The sequence below is a fragment of the Sapajus apella genome, unplaced genomic scaffold, assembly GCF_009761245.1.
Source record: "Sapajus apella isolate SASKATOON/1434 unplaced genomic scaffold, GSC_monkey_1.0 scaffold101, whole genome shotgun sequence".
In the NCBI taxonomy this organism is placed as follows: Eukaryota; Metazoa; Chordata; class Mammalia; order Primates; family Cebidae; genus Sapajus; species Sapajus apella.
In genome coordinates, this window is record NW_022437041.1 from 3,878,812 (window position 1) to 3,899,162 (window position 20,351).

The 20,351-nt window shown below is 35.9% G+C and overlaps 1 protein-coding gene across 5 annotated transcripts in view; it reads right to left on the reverse strand.

Moving 5' to 3' along the window:
• NAALADL2 (N-acetylated alpha-linked acidic dipeptidase like 2) overlaps positions 1–20,351 on the reverse strand; it is a 1,348,438-nt gene that overhangs the window by 1,089,308 nt on the left and 238,779 nt on the right. The gene's annotated exons all lie outside the window — the stretch shown is intronic.

The following is a 20,351-nucleotide window of genomic DNA, read 5'->3' on the forward strand; positions in this document are numbered from 1 at the left end:
GCCACACCCAGCTAATTTTGTATTTTTAGTAGAGATGGAGTTTCTCCATGTTGGTCAGGCTGGTCTTGAACCCTCGACCTCAGGTGAACCACCTGCCTCGGCCTCCCAAAGGGTTGGGAATACAGGCAAGAGCCACGGCTCCTGGCCAAAAATATTTCTTGAAAGAATGGTTTATTTGTGCAATTTGTCATATTCTTTCATCCTTTCTTTTGATCTAATGGCTAAAATTCACGTAACATCATTATATCATTTTCTGTATAAAGTAAAATATTTTCTTTTTAATTACTCTAAGTACAAAGTAGTTGTATATATTTATGGAATACATCAGGTATTTTGGTACAGGCATGCAATCTATAATAATCACATCAGGGTAAATGGGTTATTATCTTAAGATTTATTTGTGTGAAAAATAATATAGTTTCTCACCTTTTAATTTTTAAATGCACAATAAATTATTGTTTACTATAGTCACACTATTATGCTATCAAAAACTAGATCTTGTTCATCCTATCTATTTCTTGTGCCCATTAACCATCTCCACATTCCCTCTGCCCCTCAGTACCATTCCCAGCCTCTGATAACCATCATTCTACTGTCTCCCTCTCTCTGTGAGTTCAATTGTTTTAATTTTTAGCTTTCACAAATAAGTGATAACATGCAAAGTTTATATTTCTGTGCCTGTCTTATTTTATGTAACATAATTACCTCTAGTTCTATTCATGTTTTTGCAAATGACAGACTCAAATGGCTGTACAGTACATATATTTTTATGCATATGTACCATATTATTTTTATCCATTCCTCTGTTCATAGACGCGTAGGTTACTTCCAAATCTTGGCTCTTGTGAATAGTGCTGTAATAAACATGAAAGTGCATATATCTCTTCCATATACCTATTTCCTTTCTTTTGGGCATATACCTAGTAGTGGGATTGCTGCATCATATGATAGCTCTATTTGCATTTTTCTTTTAAGGAACCTCAAAACTGCTCTCCATACCGGTTGTACTGATTTACATTCCCACCATCAGTATAGGAGGGATCCCTTTTCTCTAAATCCTCACCAGGGTTTGTTACTGTCTGTCATTTGAATAAAAGCCATTTTAACTTGGGTGAGATGATAAGTTTTGGTTTGCACTTTTCTAACAATGATGCTGAGCACCATTTCATGTACCTGTTTGCCATCTGTATGCTTTCTTTTGAGAAAGAACTATTCAGAACTTTTGCTCATTTTTAATTCATAATTATATGTTTTTTCCTATACTTTTGTTGGAATTCCTTACACACTCTGGTTTTAACCTGTTGTCAGATGGATAGTTTGCAAATATATTCTCTGATTCTCTGGGTTGTCTCTTCACTTTGGTGATTGTTTCGTTTGCTGGCAAAAGCTTTGGAACTTTATGTGATTTCATTTGTTCATTTTTTGCTTTAGTTTCCTGTGCTTATGTGATATTTTTCAAGAAATTTTTGCCCACTTCAATGTTCTGGAGAGTTACCCTATTTTTTTTTCCACTAGTTTCATAGTTTGATGTCTTAGATTGAAGCCTTTAACCTACTTTGATTTGATTGTTGTGTACTGAGACAGAGGTAAGAGTTTCATTCTTCTTCATATGGATATCTAGGTTTCCCAGCACCATTTATGGAAGAGACTGTCCTTTTCCCCAATGTATGTTCTTGGCACCTTTGTTGAAAATGAGTTCACTGTAGCCTAATGATTTTGTTTCTGGATTCTCTATTCTGTTCCACTAGTCTACGGGTCTGTTATTATGCCAGTACCAAGCTGTTTGGGTTATTCTAGCTCTATAGTATAATGTGAAGTCAAGTGATGTGATTCCTTCAGTTTTGTTCTTTTTGCTCACAATCGTTTTGGCTATTTGGGAACTTTTGTGGTTCCATATAAATTTTAGAATTATTTTTTTCTATTTCTGTGAAGAATATTGATATTTTGATAGTGGTTGCATTGAATCTGTAGATTCCTTTGGGTAGTATGGACATTTTAGCAATATTGATTCTTCCAATTCATGAATATGGAGTCCCTTACCATTTGTGTGTGTGTGTGTGTGTGTGTGTGTGTGTGTGTGTGTGTATGTGTGTGTGTGTGTGTGTCTTTTTCCATTTTTTTCATTTGTGTTTTATAGTTTTTGTTGTAGAGATTGTTTACTTCTTAAGTTTATTCCTAGGCATTTAATTTTATTTTTAGCCATTGTATATTGAATTATTTGATTTTTTTTCAAATTATTTACTGTTGGCATATAGAAATGCTATTGATTTTTGTGCATTGATTTTGTATTTAGCAACTTTACTGAATTTGTTTGTACTTTCTAACAGTTTGGGGGTGAAGTCCTTAGGTTTTTCTAAATATATCATTTCATCTGCAAAGACGGATAACTGGGCGTTTTCCTTTCCAATCTGGAAGCATTTTATTTCTTTCTCTTGTCTGATTGCTCTAGCTAGGACTTCTAGAACAATATTAAAAAACAGTAGTAAAGGAGGTGTCCTTGTCTTGTTCCAGATTTAGGGAAAGCCTTGCCCTTTCTCTTCATTCAATAAGATTCTAGCTGTGGGTCTGTTGAATATGGCTTCATGTTGAAGTATGTTCCCTCTATACCCAGTCTGTTGAAGGTTTTCATCATGATGTGAAGTTGAATTCTATCAAATGCTCTTTCAGCATCAATTAAAATGATCTTATGAATTTTGTCCTTCATTTTATTGGTATGATATATCACAATGAGTGATTTGTGTATGCTGAACCATACACAAATGCATGGTTGCATCCCTGGACAAAATTGCAATTGGTTATGATGAATGATCTTTTTAATATGCTGTTGAATTTAGTTTGCAGGCATTTTCTTGAGGATTTTGGCATCAATGTTCATCACTGATATTGCCCTGTAGGTTTATTTGTTTTATTTGTTTCTCTCTGCTTTTGATATCAGGATAATACTGGCCTCACAGAATCAATTTGGAAGTATTCTCCCCTCCTCTATTTTTTAGAATAGTTTGAGAAGGATTTGACAAGGATTGGTATTAGTTTTTCAAATGTTTGGTAAAATTAAGCAGTGAAGCAATCAGGTCCTGGGCTTTTCTTTGCTAGGAAAATTTATATTACAGCTTCAACCTCATTACTTGTTAATGGTCTGCTCAGGTTTTAGATTTCTTCATGGTTCAGTCTTGGTAGATCGTATGTGTCTAGAAATTTAACCACATCTTCTAGGTTTTCCAGTTAATTTGTATACATTAACTGTTGCTCATAGCGAGGGGCCTCCAAGTCCAAGCCTGGCCATTATACTCATGAATTCCAGGCAACGCCCGGCCATTGTCAAGATGCAGCGTGACACCTCTCCAGAACCCAGACATATCCCTTTCAATCCAAGTCTTCTGGGACCACCCCTGTCAAACCTGGGCCCATCACCACCCACCTTAAAGCTATTATTCTTCCAAGGACTTAACCAAACACTTACTAAACTACAAGAATCATACTTTTTTTTTTTAGGTGTCCACACAGTCCCCTGTCATGCTCGAAAAAGACATGAGAAACATCACCCCTACTCCCTTCTCTAACTTTTTTCTTTATACATATATAAAAAGATGTGAATGTCAGGTCTCCAAGTTGTAGCCTTGGTAACCCGCACATACACCTCTGGATGGTCCCCAGGACTTCAGAAAGTTTAAAGTAATCCAAGTAACCAGGTGGCAACAGAAAAAAGTGAAACAACTTGCTCCTGCCTCAACTAATTGCTCTCCCCCTGCAACCTGCAACCATTGTTCCTGCTCAGCCTTGCAGAATTTCCCCTCTGGACACTGGGTTTCTTAAGACCCCCCACCCCTGTAACTATGTAACTTACCTCACCCTGCCCTCTGCTTGCAGCCAATAACCCCCACCCTTATGATCATGCCTATTTGTAATAGATGACCCCTACCCTTGTGACCATGCATCCCATGATGCCCTTCCCCTTCCTAAAATAGATTACCACCTTTAATTGACCACTTGCCCCAACCTATAAAACCAACTCCTATACCACCACCCTCACTGACTCTCTTTTCGGACAGCCTGCCCGTACCTGGGTGAATAAACAGCCACGCCGCTCACACAAAGCCTGCCTGATAAGTCTCTTTATGCAAGTGATGTGCCTAACACATAGTAGCCTCTAATAATACTTTGAATTTCTGCAGTATCATCTATAATGTCTCTTTTAACATCACTTTTATTTGAGCTTTTTCTTTTTTAGTTAGTCTGGCTAAATGTTTGTCAACTTTATCTTTGCAAAAAATCACATTTTCTTCCATTGATTTTTTTTAATGTTGCTTTCTTCATTTTAATTTCACTTTTTATTGCTCTGATATTTATACTATATTTTCTTCTACTAAATTTGTGCTTTGTTTGCTATTTTTTTCTAGTTCTCTAAGATGCATCATTAGATTGTTTTCTACTTTTTCAATATAGGTTCTAGAGCTACAAATTTCTCTTGTAATACGGCTTTTTTTGTAACCTATAGGTTATGGTATGGAATGCTTCCATTATCACTTGTTTCAAAAACTTTTTCAATTTCCTTCTTAATTTATTCATTGACCAACTGGTCATTCAGGAGCATACTATTTAATTTCCATACATTGTATAGTTTCCAAAACACCTCTTGCTATTGATCTCTAGTTTTATTCTTCTGCAGCCAGAGAAGATACATAATTTTTCAAATTTTGAAACTTATTTTCTGGCTTTACATATGGTCTATCTTTAAGAATGATCCATGTACAGATCAGAAGAATGCGTATTCTAGAGCCACTGGATGAAATGTTCTGTAAATGCCAATTAGGTCCATTTGGTCTACAGTACAGATTAAGTCCGATGTCTCTTTATCAGTTTTTTTTGTATGAAAGATCTGTCCAATGCTGAAAATGGGATTTTGAAGTCTCTAGTTATTATTGTATTGGAATCTCTCTCTTTAGCTCTAATATTTGCTTTATATATCTGGGTGCTTCAGTGTTGAGTGCACATATATTTTTAATTATTATATCCTCTTGCTGAATTGACCCCTTTAGCATTACATAATAATCTATTATGTCTCTTTTTATAGATTTTGTCCATAAATTAATTTTGTCTGATATAAGTGTAGCTACTCCTCTTTTTAGGTTTCAATTTGCATGGAGTATTTTCTTCCATCCCTTTATTTTCAGTCTATGTGTGTGTTTATGGGTAAAGTAAGTGTTCTTGCAGGCAACAGATCATTGGGTCTTGGTGTTTTGTTTTGTTGTTTTTTTTTTTTTTTAATTAATCCAATCAGCCACTCTATGTCTTTTGATTGAAGAATTTAGTCCATTTGCAGTCAACATTCTTATTAATAAGTAAGGACTTATCCCTGCCATTTGGTTTTTGGTTGTTTTGCAGTCTTCTCTTTTTAGCCAATGTAATTTTCTCTGGTGTCATGTTTTAATTTTTTGCTTTTTATTTTTTTGTGTATCATTTGAATATTTTTTGGTTTGACATTACCATGAGGCTTGCAAATACTATAATCCATTATATAAACTGACAACTTAAAAGTGATTGCATAAACAAGCAAACAAAAAAGAAGCAAACTAATAAGAACTCTACACTTTAACATCATCCCCTACTTTTTAACTTTTTGTCATTTCTATTTATATTTTATTACATACAGTCTATGTCTTGAAAATTTGTAGTTACTATTTTAGATTGGTTTATCATTTACTTTTCCTATTTAAAATAGGAGTAGATTACATGCCACAATTACAGCATTATAATTCTGTGGTTTTCTGTGTACTTACTAGTACTTACTAGTGAGTTTTGTACCTTCAAATGCCTTCTGAATGTTCATTAATGCCATTTTCTTTCAGATTGTAGAACTCTCTTTAGCATGTCTTATAGGACAGATCTGGTGTTGATAAAACCCCTTAGCATTTGCTTGTCTGGAAAAGTCTTTACTTCTTCAGGTTTAAAAAATATTTTCACCAGATATACTATTTAGGATAAAGTTTTATTTACTTCAGCACTCCTCCTGACCTGTAAAGTTTCTACTGAAAAGTCTGCTGCCAGACATTTTGGAGCTTCATTGTTTGTTACTTCTTTCTCTCCTCTTTCTGTCTTTAGAATCCTTTATCTATATGATCTTTGAACATTCAATTTAGTAAATGTCTTGAAGTAGTTTTCTTTGGGTAAAATCTGCTTGATATTCTATAGTATTTCATACTTGAGTATTGCTATATTCTCTAGGTCTGGAAATGTCTCTGTTTTTATCTCTTTGAATAAACTTTCTTACTCCTATCTCTCTCTCAACCTCCTCTTTAAAGCCAATAACTCTTAGATTTGCCCATTTGAGGCTACTTTCTAGATCCTGTAGACACACTTCATTGTTTTTTATTCATTTTTCTTTTGTCTCCTCTGGCTTTGAATTTTCAAACTGCCTGTCTTCAAGTTCACTAATTCTTTCTTCTGCTGTATCAATTATGCTGTATGCATTTTTCAGTATGTTAACTGCATTTTTCAACTGCAAAATTTCTGCTTGATTCTTTTAAATTATTTCAATCTCTTTGTAAATGTATTTGATAGGATACTGATTTCCTTCTCTGAGTTATCTTAAATGTCTTTGAGTTTCCTCAAAACAAGTATTGAGAAATTTCTGTCTGAAAGGTCACATATCTCCGTGTTTCCCAAATCAGCTCCTTGTGCCTTATTTACTCCTTTGGGTAAAGTCATGTTTTCAGACTGTCTCGATGTTTGTGGATGTTCATTAGTGTCCAGGCATCAAACAGTAAGGTTTTCATTAATATTATAGTCTTCACAGTCTGAACTTGGTTGTACCCATCCTTTTTGGGAAGGCTTTCCAGGTATTCGAAGGGTGTTGAGTATTGTAATCTAAGTTTTCAGTCACTGCCATCGGATCTGCATTAGGGGCCACCACAAGCCTAGCAATGCTGTACCTCTTGCGGAATTATAGTACTACCTTGGTGGTCGTGGATACATTGCAGAATTCCCTAGATTACCAGGCAGGAACTCTTGTTTTCTTCTGCTACTTTCTCCCAGACAAACAATCTCTCTGTACTGAGATGCCTGGAGCTGGGGGAGGGGTGAAATAAGCACCCTGTGGCCACCACAACTGGGACTGAGCTGGGTCAGATCTGAAGCCAGCATGTTTTTGGGTTTCACCAAGGCCTGTGGTAACCACTGCCTGGCTTTCACCTAAGTTAACTCAAGGACCTAGGTCTCTATAATCAGCAGATGGCAAAACCAGCCAGGCTTGTCCTTCCCTTCATTGTGTGCAATTCCTCACAGCATGCATTGAGTGCAGAGATGCTGTCCAGAAGCCAAGGCCAGTAGCAGGAATCCTCAAGAACCTCCCTAGTGTTCTATCTACTGCATGTGAGCTGACACCCACACCACAAGGCAAAGTCCTTCCCACTCTTTTCTCTTTTGCGACCAAGCTGGTATCCAAGTTGCAAAACAAAGTCGTCTTCACTCTTCCCTCTCCTCTCCAGGCAGAGGGAAGGTGTCTCTCCCAGAGCCATGGACTGTGCTGCCTTTGGTTGGGGGTGAGTTGGTACGAGCACTCTCCTCATGGCCACCACTGCCCCGTGTGGTAAGTACTGCCTGGCTATCACTGATGTTCACTCAGGGTGCAAGGGCTCTTCAGTTAGCTTGTAGTGAATGCTGCTAGGACTGGGGCACTGCTTCAGTGCAGTTGGCCCCACCTCTGGCCCAGGGCAGGTCCAAAACCTCCATAAATGCAATCAAAGAGCCAAGGCCTGGAATCGGGGACCCAGCAAGTCCACTAGTTTTCTACCCCAGTCTGACCAACTTGGTATCTAAGCTGCAAGACAAAGTCCTATTTACTTTTCCCTCTGCTTTTCTAAAGTAGAAGGAGCTCCCGGTAGCCACCAACACTGGAAAAGTGGTAGGTCACACCTGAAGCCAGCACTTCTCAGAGTCTCACCCAAGGATCATGGCAAGTATTTAGCCAGCAAATGATGAATGCTGCCAGAACTGAGCTCTTCCCTTCAAGGTAGCAGGTCCCCTTCTGGCCCATTGTGTGTCTAGAAATGTTGCCAAGGATCTAGGGCCTGAAATAGGGGCATCAGGTCTCTGATTGGTGTCCAAACCTTTTGTGACTGAGCTGCTATCCAAGTTGCAAAACAAGGTCTTCTTTGCTCTTTCCTCTATCCAGGCAGAGGGAAGGTGTCTTTCTCAGAGCTATGTGCTGTATTGCCTTGGGTTGGGGGTGAGTTGGTGGTACAAGCACTCTCTTGGCCACCCCAGCTGGTGTCTCAGTAGGTCACATGCCTCCCGACCAAGTCTACTGGCTCCAAGCCCAGTACAGCATCAGCACTTGCCCAGAAATTACAGTCCTTGCAGCTAAGATTGCCTTCTGAGTTTATTTTGGACCCCAGAGCACTTAGGCCTGTGGCAATGAGGTTTGTGGGGACTTAGGTTCCAACAGCTGGGATGGATGATTCCCCTCTGGCTGGGGATGGTCTAACTGCTCCCTCCATAGGCATCAGCTGAGTTCTGCCTAGGTTTCTTTCTGCTGTGACAGGGCACCACTGGATTTCCAAAGCAAAGTCTCACAATTAGTATACTCTTCCTCCTCCAAGCACATGGATTCTGTCTCAATGTAACACAGCCACTGTTGAGGCTGGGGAAGAGGGGTGCTGTCACCAATTCAGAACTGTCTTTCCCACCCTCTTCAGTGCATCTTTTAGTAATATGAAGTGAAAAATCAAGTACTGCGAGTGCTCACATGATTTTTAGTTCTTATGAAGGTACTCGTGTGTATAATGGTTAAATTTGGTCTTCCTGTGGGGAGGACAATCAGTGGAGGCTCCTATTTGGCCATCTTGCTCCTCCTCCTCCTTATTTTCTAAGTAGCATGTCACTCTGTAAGTTTAAGTCTTTAGAGAAGCAATCTTGAACATGGCACAAAGTATCTAAAAACAAAGACTGTCATTTTAGTTTGGACTTCTGAATTTTAAACAAAATAAAGAAAATGAGGTAAATCATTAAATTGACACTTCCATAAATTGGTGATGTAATTTGTGAAATGATAATTCTTTGGCCAAAATCAAGCAGTTCTTTTGTAATTTAAGTTTTCAGATAATGAAAAAACAAAACAAAAAGGTAACAAAAAAAAACAAAGATACTTAAAATAGTGCAATTCTAAATGGGAATAAGCTTCATTGTGACAAGAGACTGCAACATGCTTGAGAAATGAAACAAGAAAAGTCCAGATCAAGTGGTTGTCAAAAGCAGTATCCATGACAGAGCACTCAACATTGATGAGATTATCTAGCTGTTGAGAGCTTGAATTTGAAAAGAAAACGTATTTCCTTTCAAATGTTGAGGTAGTTTCAAAGGTGGAAATTAATTTAAAGGCGAAATATATATTGTAAATTACATAATCAAAGGTATATTTAAATCTACTGAGAAGAAACGAAAGCAAGTTTCAACATTTTAAGAAATTGTCAAAGAATCACATAATTTTAAAAAGTGTTTTTAAATTATGAACTCTTTTTTTCATAAAATGCCTGGTTATATTCCTACATTTCTAGTGTATATTAAAACGCACACACACACATACACACACATTTTGATATGAAGAAAAAGAAAAACACAATAACAATTGATGAAGTCAAATTATATGCCTACAGCTAAAGACCATACTCTGAAGATTGGGTACCCTCAATTTTCATGCTTTTCAAAGATAAGAATCATAATTGTAAGTACATATTTCAACAAACCATTTTTGACAACATAGAGGTACTAAGAGATTGCATCTTCTCCCTAAGGAAATTTCTAGTCATAAGCAGGATTATAAAATAATATTTTATAAATTAATATTTTGCAATGCATTATTTTAATTTTTTAAATTATTCCAAATTCCTCCTTAATACGGGGGCTATTTAGAAAAATGTTTTGTTATTTTGTTTCAACTGAAGTGGACAGAATTTATTTTTTGGTGGTATGCTAATTTTAAGTTTATTGAATTCTAATCTGTAAATATGAATTATCAAATATGTTTTTGGATTATCTATACAAAAGTCTATATATCGTAAAGATCAAAACACACATTATATCAAGAAGACACCCACACCTGTATGTTTATTGCAGAACAATTCACAATTGCAAAGATATGGAATCAACCTAAGTGCCCATCAGTTGATGAGTAGATAATGAAAATGTGATACACACACACACACACACATATACAGACACACCATGGAAAACTACTGACTCACAAAAAAGAATAAAATAATGCTTTTGTAGCAACTTGGATGGAACTGGAGGCCAACATCCTAAGTGAAGTAACTCAGGTAGGGAAAACTAAACACCGCATGTTCTCACTTACAAGTGGGAGCTTAGTTATGAGTATGCAAAGGCACATAGAGTGGCATAATGGACACTGGAGACTCTTAAGGGGGAAGGGTGAGAGATGGGTAATGAATGAAAGATTGGCTACTAGGTAGAATGTATACTATTCAGGTGACATGTACATTAAAAGCCCAGACTTCACCACTATACAATTCACCCATGCCTGGAGTGGCCCTCCCCACTGCAGCCAGCACGCCTCGCTCTATCCAGTGGCCAACCCACATGCACACTCACTCATACACCCCTCCCTGCTCCTGCCTGGCTTGCCCTTGGCAGGTGTGAGATTCAGGCCAACAGCACAAGCCATGAACAGCCTGCCAGCACAGTAGGTGGAACAAGCACAGTGGACCTGAGTTAAAACTCAGGCAAAGGTGCTGCTGGCCACAGAGGTTTCTGCTGTTAAAGCAAGACCCAAGGATCCTGAGACAGTAGCACTATTCAATAGGAATAGAATGTGAGCCACAAATGTAAGCCGCATACATAATTTAATGTTGGAGTCATCAACATGTACTACAAAGTATGTTTAACATCTTTATAGAAATTGTATATAAAAAGAGATTAAAATTTATATTGAATCAGTATAATTGCAAGAAGGCCAAGCAGAAAATCTAGAATTAAAGATAAAATAATTAAAATTTAAACTCCCTAAGTTTCCATACCAGTTTAGACATCATTGCAGAGGGAAATGGTGAACTAGAAAATATATCTAAATATAATATCCACAGTGTAGCGCACAAGGAAACAAGGACATAGAATACGCAGAATAGAAATTCAGACATAAAGGGTGAAGAAGGAAAGTCAAATAAAGTTCTGTTGGAATGGCAGATAGACAAGTGAGAGACAGACAGTGTTAGAAGAGACAAGCAATGAAAATTCTTCAGAACTTATCAAAGATACCAGTGCAAAGGTTTGGAAAGCTCAATCAAGTCTAGCAGCATAAGTAAACAGAAATTCCTATCTAGACACTGCACAGTAACAACAAAAAGAAAGATATTATCTGCAGAACAACAAAAAGAAAGATATCTTAAAACAGCTAAAGAGAAAAGTAGATAAACTTTAAATAAAGTAATAAATAGCTGACTTCTTCAGAGCAACAAAAATTGACCAACATCTGTGATTCACTAAGAGAAAATAACTGTCAACTTAGATTATATGACAAATTTAAACTAAATATATAAAGGGTCAGTATCCAGTAATAATCCATACATTCTAAACTTCTGTGAACTTACTAATATAATATAGCCCGCCAGTAATACCCCAATGGCAAATGAGCAAAAAATTTACACAGGCTTATCATACAAGAGGAATGTGTAATGAAAATATGTGTAATGGAAGATATTCAAACATTTCAGTGATTATCAAAATGTAAATAAAATTGAATGGCATAAATGAAGAAGTGTAATTACATCAAACTCTGGTAGTAACATGAAACAATCATAACACCGCTGATGTGGAATGTAAATTTGTACCACCACTTTGAAGAAAATTTGGCATCCTACATGTAAAGTTGAAGGTAAGTGTAAAGTATACCTGGGCACTTTAACACAACCTTTGAACTGGTGATTTCAGGGAAAGCATATACCTTAGATCACTGTTACACCTGTTTACTAAGAAAATGCTCTGCAAAGTGTGTTCCACAAACTCGCATTATCAGCAGCATCACCCAATAGCTTGTTAGAAATTCAAATTCTCAGGTCCAGTTCTAGACCTAAATCATTATCTCAAGGTTGAGGCTCAGGAATCTGACTTTTATCAAGCTCACTAAGTCATTCTTATGCAAGCTCGTGTGTGAAAAGCAGTAAGAGACATAAAATTGATCCTCATTACTCGTGGTCGGTCTTTGTGAATTTGCCTTCTCACTAAAATTTTTTTGTAACCCCAAATGATGCTCTTTGTCATTATTCACAGATGTGTGCGTGTGCAGAGTAGCGAAAAAATTCAAGTTATCCCACAATCCCAGTTGCGACTGGACAGAGATGCTCTGCCTTCTTAGTTTCTCTCTCATATTATAAACAAGTGTCCTTTTTGTAGTCTATTTATTGCTACATTTTTTGCATTTTTTGTTTTGTTTTCTGTGTGTGTGTGTGTGTGTGTGTGTGTGTGTGATCTTGCTCTCTAAAATCACCCCCACACATAGTGCTGAAGTGGTGTCTAGTATTTCTAGGTGCAAAAAACTGCACGTTAGATAAGCTTCATTCAGACATGAGTTATAATGCTATCGACCATGAGTTCAGTGTTAGTGAATCAACAATATTCATTATTAATTAAGGACTCTTTAAACAGAAACACACATAAAACAAGGTTATGGACTGACTGATTCATAAAAACGTGACTAGAAGGTTGCAGGAGGTGAATGCTGTATTTCTTCTAGGCACAACGACTTACTATTCACAGATTCAGTGTTCTCTTTGACTTCACAGAACATAACTATTGTGAATAATAAGAATTGATGCTGTATAAGAATGTTCAGAAGTACTGTCTATATTAGAAACACAAAATGGAAAAAACCAAATGTCACAGAATAAAAAGTAACTGAATAATTTTATATTCGCACAATGAAACATAATACAGCTGTAAAAGTTAACTACAGCTACATGCAATGATGTGAGTCACATGGTAACATAATCTTGAGTGAAAAAGCAAGTCCCAGGAGAAGAGTCCAATATGAAAAAATCCAAATGTGTGCAAAACTAAACAATACATTTTTTAAGGACACAAACATATGTGTCAAATATTGATGGTTCAAAGCAAGGAAATTATAAATGCCAAACTTGGATTAGAGTCACTGCAGAGCCAAAAGAAGGCAGATACATATGATACAAGTTAGTAAGCAATTACACAGATATATGTTGAAAAGTGGGTACAGTATTCAGAATATTAAAACATGAGAAAAAAGAAAGGAGAGCTAGCTAGCTAAGAGGTATATATGATAAATTACAACTGTGTCATGAATCAATAATTTTGATTAATCTAATTATACCAATCTAAATATATATTAGTATATATAATCTAATTATATATGCTTTTCCTAAAAAGTAACAGCAATGATATAATTATTAAATTCAGTTCATTAACAGTTTTTATAAATATTTTTCCTTATTCACTAACTACATGATAAAAATTTTTAAACTAACTTACAGAAATCTTATAACATTTTGTTTGGAATGCAAATCTGGAGATTATCAACTCTTGAGGTAAAAGTTAATAAAGATCTCTGATGAAAGATAATGATCATAAATACATACTAATATCATAAAGAATATGTTTATTTTGTGATGTAAATTTTATAAAACTTTTATACATATATTTGTCTCACTTAAGTCTATTCTAAGATGTTATTACTTATAGATGAAGAAAAATCTTTAAGGTGTTATAAAATAGTCAAAGTACATAGAGGTAGGACTTCAGATTCCAAATCTAGTGTTCTTTCAATTATACAACTGCAGCTATTATGATCCCTGATATTTGTATATGTAAATAATGGTTTATAAAATATTTTAGAATACATTAAAAAGACACTTAATTTTACATGACCCAATAATATAAAGCTCACATAGAATTAATACTGGCTATGATAAAAACCAAAAACAATATATGCAACTGTACATATAAAAAGGTTAAACTAATTCCAAAAATTATGATTTTCCCTTCCATTGAGTAAAGCCTTACCACAATGAAGCCACCAATGTTCCCACTCTTATACTTTCTGTTTTAAATATTTTTAAATCATCAAAGATTTCATTTAGCCATGAAACTTCAATCAAGTGAAGAGCACTTTGAGTGATCTTCACAACTGGTCAATTGCCAAGAGTGAACCTTCAAGGGTAAGTGTTTCATATGTGGTATAAATCTAAGATGGACTTCAAAAACCAAAGTGGCTATCAACTTGATCAAATAATTAGATGACGATTTTCTAGTTCATCATGAATCAGAATGCAAATTGATTGCTTTGAAGACTATCAGCATGACCACACCACTATTCTTGAATAAAAATAAAGGAAATTTTTATTTCTGCTTAAATTAAACCAACCTTTTAAAGAGCTATTCACTATTTCTAATTTCTTCATTTTCTAGGAGGTTATCTGTGGACATTGGAATTTACTATGCTAAATATACTGTTCTCAGTAAAAGCCTCAATAAATTGCTGAAAACATTGGAACATAAAATCAAACTCAGTAGACTTACTGAAAATATTTTTTTCCTTCACTTAACATGGTTATACAATGTGTCAATTATCTAGTCACTTAGAATTCTCAGGAAGAAAGAAACAACTTTCTCTACAGAGAATCACTTGGCTTTCATAATACTCAGTGAATATTTGCATAATAACACTGCTACAGCTGCAAGGTTAAATCCATTAATTTATTGGGAACAGAACAGTCTGTTCTGGTTGGCTGTTGCAAAAATTGCTTTTTGCACTCGCCTTTTTTACCATCAAGTATTTGCTGTGAGCACACAATTACTGCAGCAAAGCCTATGTTGCCAAGCAAGGAACCTTATTTAACATGGCAAGTAGTGAACACTTCACTTTCTAAAAATGAAAAAAATTAATCTTGAAAAGCTTCCTAATTAAAATTTTCTCTTCACCAGTTGTTTCATAGGATAAAGTAGAGGGTGGCAATTCAGATGATGGTTAACTAGATGAACCCATTTCTGCAGCAGCTCTCAAGTGCAAAAGTCATCCCTAAATAGTCACATTTCAAAACTAGGAATAATCTCAAAGTTTCTTTAGGCGTTTTCCCCCCTGAAGTGGTAAATTTAAAAGTAGAATATTTATTTCCTAAAGCTGCTAAAGGAACAGGCCATCTCTTAAAGTTCATATTTATATATCCAATAATTGCAATTTAATATAGATAAAGCAAATTTATAGTTTTTCTATTAATTCACAGCAGAAACCATTAAAACAAGAAAAGGTTAGGTTATACCAAAAGTTACATTGCATCTTGAAAACTAGTGCCATTCAGTCAAATATCAATAATGTGTATAACCTATAATTAAGGTGAGAAACATTTTCTTATCTAGAACTACTGAACGACAGAAAACAGAAGTTGAGAACACTCAATTAAAAAAAAAACGTAGATAATTTGTAAATTGTTTGCCTGGTTTAAAAATGGATAAATAAAGTCAGTTATAAGAATAAATAACATATTTAAGCACTATATGAAGGTCATTGAGTAGATTCTGGGGTGAGAAGAGAAAGAAAAAACATAGAGTAAAGGGAGAAAAGAATAAAAAGGAAGGGAAAATGATAGTGTACAAAATAGACCCTGTTTTTCCATCAACTTCAATAATTTGCCTCTTCCCACTCCCGTTTAAGGCCCAATAAAAGAGCAGATAAGTTATTTAAATGGAATTATTTGAGGTTTTCCACCAAAAGCTAAAATTCAACAAATATTTCCAATATTATATGGAAACCCATTTTAAAGTACAGACTACATAAAGATAGGTTAAGAAAAAAAAAAAGCAAGCAAGAATGGTTGAGTAAAAATGGGACATCATCTCTTGAAACAAAGAAGCTCAATTTTACAGTATTTGTAGGTTTTCAGTACATACAGTGACAAGATATGTATGGCTTGGACTGGCTGTCTTCTCACCTTTTAGACACGCTGATATGGTTTGGATCTGCATCCTCACTAAATCTCATAGTGAAATGTAATCTACAGTGTTGGAAGTGAGGTCTGGTGTTTGGATCATGGAGGTATATCCCTCATAACTGGCTTAATGCTGTCCCTTGGTGATGAGTGAGTTCACGCAATATCTGGTTGTTTAAAAGTGTGTGGCACTTCACATCTCACTGTCTCTTCCTCCTGCTTTTGCCATATGACATGTCTGCTCCCACTTCTCCTTCCACTGTGAATGAAATTTCCCTGAGACGACCCCAGAACCCGAGCAGATGCCAGCACAATGCTTGTACAGCCTGCAGAGCTGGTAGTGAGTTAAACCTCTTCTCTTCATAAAGTGTCAAAATTCATGTATTTATACAATGCAAGAATTGCCTAACAGCTGTCAATTTTTATCTTTTATTAATACATAACATTTGTTCAAATTTAGGTGGTACATGTGATATTTTGATACATGCATACATTGTGTAATGATCAATATCCTATCCATCACTTTGTGCATTGATCATTTGTGTTGGGAACATTTTAAATCTTCTCCTCTAGCTATTTTGAAATATAGAATATACTGTTTTTAAGCATAGTCACCCTACTGTGCTAGCCAATGCTGTAACTAATTCCTTCTTCTAACTGTATCCTTGTACTTATTATCTAAGTTTTCTCCATCTTCTCACCCCTCAACACACTCCCTTCCCAGCCTTTGGTAACTATCATTCTACTCTCTGCCTCCATGAGACCAACTCTTGGTTCCTGCATGTGAGTGAGAATATATAATATTTGTCTTTCTGCGCCTGGCTTATTTCATTTAATAATCTCCATTTCCATTCATGTTGTGGCAAATTACAAAATTTCGTTCTTTTTTATGGCTGAACAGTATTCCATTGTGTACATATACCACATTACCATCACCCATTCAGTAAGCCTGCCAATTATGCACTATTACTTCAAGGGCCAGAGCAAATATATTCCCATTTATGATGCTGCCCCAGATTCCCACAGTCTAAAACACATATTTCTTCTTCCAAGTTCCTATGTGTTTATTCTTCAATTATGAAATTTAATTTTTATTATAGCTATATTATGAATTCCTTGAAAAAAAACAAAAGTTATCAGTTCCCATTAGCCCCAGCAACTTGCCCACTGTCTTGCATAAAGTGAGCTTGTAAAAGGTATTTAGTGAATACCTTCTAAATATGTTGAAATTATTCCAGCTGAAAGTATTCCATTGGCCTAATTCTCATACTTAAAATGCATCTTTTTTCTATTTCTTTAATGACACATCACATCATTAACTTAGACTGAACTTCCCTTAAGTAGGCTTTAATCAATACAGCAGCCAAAGTGATTTTGTGAAAATATACATGAGAATGAGTCATGCCTCTATGTACAAACCACCACAGTTTCCTCTTTCACTCAGAGGACAAGCCACGATGTCTATAATGACCTAGGGTTTCCATAACCCTTCTGACTTCCTTTGCTTTCACTCTCTTCCTTACCCCTTCCTTTGAGTTACAGCGACCCCCTTGACACTCCTCAAACATAATAGGCTTCTCTCACTTCAGGAATCTTGCACTTCCTGTCCTCAAGGCCTGGAACACTCTTCTCTTTAATAATCACAGTTTACTCCTTGAGCACCTTCAGATCTTTGTTCAATAATCACTTCCCTTAGACCTTTCTTACCCTACCTTATATAAAAGTGTGCTCCCTGACATTTCCTCTTCTACTTCTCATTAGAAAGTATCTCGGTCTAACATGTAATACACACATCTCATTGTCATCATCACCATCATCATACAGATATAATCTTATACTACGTTAATTTATTTACTTATCTTGCTAGAATATAAGCTTCAGAAGGTCAGGGGTTTTAATCTGATTTGCCCAATGTTCTATTTCCATGTGATAGACTAGAGCCTGACCCCATAGAAGGCCCTCAATAAACATGCACTGAATGTTGATTAAATCAGTACAATTTTCTACGCGTCTTTTGGCAAAGTGAGTGCTACTGGGAAGATAAAAAGTTCTTATTGGCATTTTCAGCCTTGTTTCGCTTTTAAACTTTTTACAAAAATAAACAGCTATATTTCAAGTATGAATTGTAGAGAACCCAAGTTTAGCTATTGTCCCAATGTGAGAAAAACAAAAAGGTAAACCTTGACACTCACTGTGCTAGGGCAGCAAAATTACATGAGGGCAGAGAAAATGAGAATCACAGATGTCTCCTGGCTTACCTTAATTAAGGATATTTAGAATATTCTTAGATTAGAATTTAGGCAATATATATGCACACATTATATTATTCAGAAATACTGGTCTGTAGAACAACTTGAAACAATGTCATCATTACCACTGTCATTATCATCATCACAGCAGTTAACATTTATTGAGCTAGATACTTCACTAAGAACCTTATAGAAATTATGCCATTTGACCGTCAAAGAACCTTATTTGGTCAGAACTGCTGAAATCTTCATTTTCACATATGTGGAAACTGAGGTTCAAGTTTGCAGCACCAAAAAGCAGAAATGCTGGGCTTCAAACCCAGGTTCCTATAATTCTAATATCTATGCCAGCAGCTTTACAAGCATAAATGTTTTTACCTAAAGAACAGAAGATGAATGGGTAAAGGAATATGAAATCTGTTTTCCCATATTCAACGGATTTTTCCTGGATAGTATTTTTGACATGTTTTCCTTAGTCTTCAAATTCATCACATTATTGTGCCTAATATTTGAAAGAATATGATTTGGAGAAACTGTGTTAAGGATAGAAACAGTCCTACCTGTTCTCTCCCTAACCACACATTTTCTATGGTCCTACCTAAGCCCCATGAGTGCAGGGGTTGTGTCTATCTTTTCCACATTGTTTTTTTCTAAAGCCTAGAAGAACTTCACATGAGTAAGTAATTAGTAATTTTTTTTTCTTTTTTTGAGACAGAGTCACACTCTGTCGCCCAGACTGGCGTGCAATGGTGCAATCTTGGCTTACTGCAAACTCTGTCTCCTGGGTTGAAATGATTCTCCTCAGCCTCCTGAGTAGCTAGGATTACAGGTGCCCACCACCATGCACAGCAAATTTTTCTATTTTCAGTACAGAAGGGTTTTCCCAACATGTTGGCCAGACTGGTCTCGAACTCCTGACCTCGTGATCCACCTGCTTCAGCCTCCCAAAGTGCTGAGATTACAGTTGTGAGCCACCGTGCCCAGCTGGTAATTAGTAATTTTCACAAATATTATCTAATGAGGACCTCAACAATGGACATTACCAAGAGATAGCATTTCACTTAATATAAGCTATAGAATTTTATTGTACTCTGACCCTCATTGAAATAAACTAACTCATAAGTGTGGAAATTAACCTTATTAAGGAGATATGAGTAATGTGTGGGTGAGTGTATTACTCTATCCTTGCATTACTATCAGGAAATTCCTGAGACTGGGTAATTTATAAAGAAAAGAGTTTTAACTGGCTCACAGTACCACAGGCTGTACAGAAGCATGATGCTGGCATCTGCTCTGCTTCTCAGGCGGTCTCAGAAAAATTAAAATCATGGCAGAAGGCAGAGGGGAATGATCTAGTCTAGTTTGGGCCGGATGGGAGGTGATCTAGTCACCTCCCACCATCACCTCCCACCAGGCCCCACCTCCAACATTGAGGATTACATTTCAACATGAGATTTAGCCAGAGACACAGATTCGTACCATGTAAGTGAATCATTTTAAAAGGTGTTAGAAAGTATCAGTTCACTGCTAAAAGAAGGGACAAGATGATTTTTAAGGAATACATTATGTTGGATTATATGAAATTATTATTTTTAAAGATAAAAAAATCAACAATTTCCTATAGTTCATTTTATAGAAAATCAAGATTGGTAATACTTGATAATTCGTTATCTCTTCTTAAATGGAAATATTATGTTGCTTCTTGATCTTACCAAAGAGCACTTTCAACACTACCAGGAACCTGTTTTGTACTTAACGAACTTGTGTTGATTATTCAGTATGGGAAGAAAACTAATTACAAACACAAAGAAATGAACTAAAAAGGATACACATTAATCAAAGGAAAAAGAAAGCTACAGCCATGAATACAACTGTTGTGGTTTTCACTCTAAACTCAGTTGCAAAAAAGAAAAAAAAAACGGTAGCTAAAACATAATTAAACACTTCAAAACAATAATGGGTGTATGTGAAGGATGTCCACTCCTGCCAGCTCTATTCAAAATAATACCGTAAGTCCTAGCCAGAGCAACTAGGAAAGAAAAAGAAAAGGTATCTAAATTGGAAAAGAAATAAATTCATCTTTATTTGTGATGATATAATCTTACATGTACAAATACCCTAAAGTTTCCACAAAATATGG